At 50.8% G+C, this 3,388-nt stretch overlaps 1 pseudogene; it reads left to right on the forward strand.

Annotated features, from left to right (window-relative positions):
• Positions 1-514: 514 nt before the first annotated feature.
• Positions 515-1,661, forward strand: LOC118654693 (annotated as a pseudogene).
• The last annotated feature ends 1,727 nt before the right edge of the window (positions 1,662-3,388 follow it).

Here is a 3,388-nt window from a genome sequence, read left to right on the forward strand (position 1 = left end):
TCAGGTTCGATTCTGGTCAAGGGCACATGCCTGGGTTGCGGGCTCGATCCCCAGTGGGGGGCATGCAGGAGGCAGCCCATCGATGATTCTCTCTCATCCTTGATGTTTCTATTTCTCCCTCTTCCTTCCTCTCCGAAATCAATAAAAATATATTTTTTTTAAAAAAGGACACATATGTAATACCCTTTGTAATACTTTAAGCAATAAAACAATAAAAAGAAAAAAAATAATGTAAAAAAAAAAAGATACGAAATACTGCAGGAATGCCAGTGCTTGAAGTGAAGATGTAATAGAAATCAGAATAACTAGGGCTCTCAGTTCTCCAGCTCTTGAAAATGCACATAGAAATGATGAGTTACCAAAAAAATTTTTTTAATTTTTTTAAAACTTTTTGGGCCGCGGCCGGCGAAGGCCCGAGAGGAGTTGGCGGTGGTGGCGGCGGCGTCTGGAGCAGCAGCATCGCCAGCCGCAGCCTGAGCCCAGCCATAGGCAGCCGGTCCCGGCTCCTGCGGCAGGCTCCAGGCAGTCCCTGGCCGACACCCTGGAGGGTGGGATGCTCTTGTCCAAAAGCAACTCACTTGCCCACCTGCGCGCCGCGCCCTGCAACGACCTGCACGCCACCAGGCTGGCACCCGGCGAGGAGAAGGAGCCCCTGGAGCCGCAGGGCCAGGTGGGCCCGCTACTGGGCAGCGGCGGCTTTGGCTCCGTCTACTCAGGCGTCCGTGTGGCCGACCACTTGCCGGTGGCCATCAAGCACGGGGGGAAGGACCGGAGGACTTCCGACGGCGGAGAGCTGCCCAAGGGAACCCGGGTGCCCATGGAATGGTCCTGCTGAAGAAGGTGAGCTCGGGCTTCTCGGGCGTCATTGGGCTCCCGGGCTGGTTTGAGAGGCCCCGACAGTTTCCTTCTGATCCTGGAGAGGCCCTAGCCAGGGGTGGGCAAACTTTTTGACTCGAGGGCCACCATGGGTTCTTAAACTGGACCGGAGGGCCGGAACAAAAGCATGGATGGAGTGTTTGTGTGAACTAATATAAATTCAAAGTAAACATCATTACGTAAAAGGGTACGGTCTTTTTTTTTTTTTAGTTTTATTCATTTCAAACGGGCCGGATCCGGCCCGCGGGCCATAGTTTGCCCACGGCTGCAGCCGGTGCAGGACCTCTTCGACTTCATCACGGAGGTGGGGGGAGGGTGAGCGGCCAGCAGGAGGGGCTGGCCCGCAGCTGCGGGGTGCTCCCTCGCGACATCAAGGACGAGAACGTCCTCGTCAAGTTCGGGTCCGGGGCGCTGCCCAAGGGCACCGTTTACACGGACTTTGACGGGACCCACGCGTATGGTCCTCCAGAGTGGATCTGCTACCATCACTACCACGGCAGGTCGGCAGCGGTCTGGTCCCTGGGGATCCTGCTGTATGACATGGTCTGTGGAGATAATTCCTTTTGAGCACGATGAGGAGATCATCAGGGGCCAGGTTTTCTTCAGGCAGAGGGTCTCTTCAGGGTGTCAGCATCTCATTGGACGGTGCTTAGCCCTGAGGCCATCCGATCGGCCATCCGTTGAAGAAATCCAGAACCATCCGTGGATGCAAGATGTGCTCCTGCCCCAGGAAACTGCTGAGATCCATCTCCACAGCCTGTCGCCAGGGCCCAGCAAATAGCAGCCTTTCCCTGGCAGATGGTCCAGGGAGAGGAAGCTTTTGTACCAGTGACACTTCTCACCAAGCAGCACAGTGCTTAATACAGCAACATTTACAACTCATTCCAGACCCCAGGCCCCTGGAGGGGCCTCGGACAGGGGAAAAGAAATTCCTCCGGGTGTCCTAGGCCTCAGTTCCTCGCAGATGCTCTCTCCTTCTCATAGGTGTGCAGCCAGCATTGCTGGACTCTGCAAAATCCCGGGGGGGGGGGGTGGAGTGGGGTGGGAGGGTGGGGGTCAGAACCCTGTCATGGAACTGTTCCCTTCACTGAATGCCCTGATGGTCAGGTTAGGGGAAAACAGGTTGGGGTGGGATAGGACTAGCACCATTTTTTAAGTTCCTGTCACCTCTTCCGAGTGCCTTCTGTGGGGACTCCGGCTGTGCTGGGAGAAATACTTGATCTTGCCTCTTTTACCTGCTGCTTCCCCAAAAATCTGCCCGGGTTTGGTTTTCCCTGTTTTTCTCTCCCGCCCTCTTCTCCCCACCCTTCATATGAAAGGTGCCATGGAAGAGGCTACAGGGCTAAACGCTGAGCCACCTGCCCTTTTTCTGGTGTTCCTTTTTGGTTTTTACTTCACTGTTTCAAAGCCAAGAGACCTCACACAAACACAACGCACAAACAATGCAAATCAACAGAAAAACTGTAAATGTGTGTACAGCTGGCATGATAGTGTACAAAAGGATTGTAGTTGATCTAATTTAAAAAATTTTTTGCCTTGCTCTGACCGGCTTGGTTCAGTAGACTGAGCGTCGGCCTGTGGACTGAAGGGTCCCAGGTTCGATTCCGGTCAAGGGCACGTACCTTGGTTGCGGGCACATCCCCAGTAGGGGGTGTGTAGGAGGCAGCTGATCGATGCTTCTCTCTCATCGATGTTTCTAACTCTATCCCTCTCCCTTCCTCTCTGTAAGAAATCAATAAAAATATATATTTAAAAAAAAATTTGCCTTTGTTATTTTACCTGTTGTTTTTTTGTTTTGGTTTGGTTTTTTTTGTTTTGTTTTTTGGTTGTTGTTTTTTTGTTTGTTTGTTTGTTTTGAAAGATGCGCATTCTAGCCTGGAGGTCAACGTTATGTATTTATTTATTTATTTGGTTGGTTCCCTTCAGCTCCAAGCTTCCACGGCTGCTGCCATAGTTTTCTTTTCCTCCTCTAACTTGGGGACCTTTTCGGGAGGGCTACCACACTTGCTCTGTTCTTAGGGTTATGGGGCTCAGGCGGGACTGCTGCAGGCCCCTCTCGCCTGCTTACCCAAGTGGATGGGTTCTGTGGGGAGGGGAGTTGCTGACTTGTGTATATAGGGTAGATAGCTGGAAACCAGTTCTGGACAGTGTGCCTTCCAGATCCTCTCTGGGGCTGTGTTTTGAGCAGCACGTAGCCTGCTGGTTTTATCTGAGTGAAATACTGCACAGGGGAATAAAATATATATATATATAGCATCTTTTGAATAAAAACCTTTTATCTTAAAAAAAACTTTTTAAATTCTCACCCATGGATATGGTGTGTGTGTGTGTGTGTGTGTGTGTGTTTTAGAGAGAGAGAAAAGGAGGGAGAAAAAAACATTGATTGGCTGCCTCCCATATGCTCCCAAATTTTGGCTATTGTTAATCTGCTTCAATAAATGGTGCTGGGAAAACTGAATATCCACATGCAAAAGATCGAAATTTGACGTACTCCTTATTCCACACACAAAAA

The sequence above is a fragment of the Myotis myotis genome, unplaced genomic scaffold (genome assembly GCF_014108235.1).
Source record: "Myotis myotis isolate mMyoMyo1 unplaced genomic scaffold, mMyoMyo1.p scaffold_m19_p_4, whole genome shotgun sequence".
NCBI classification, from domain to species: Eukaryota; Metazoa; Chordata; class Mammalia; order Chiroptera; family Vespertilionidae; genus Myotis; species Myotis myotis.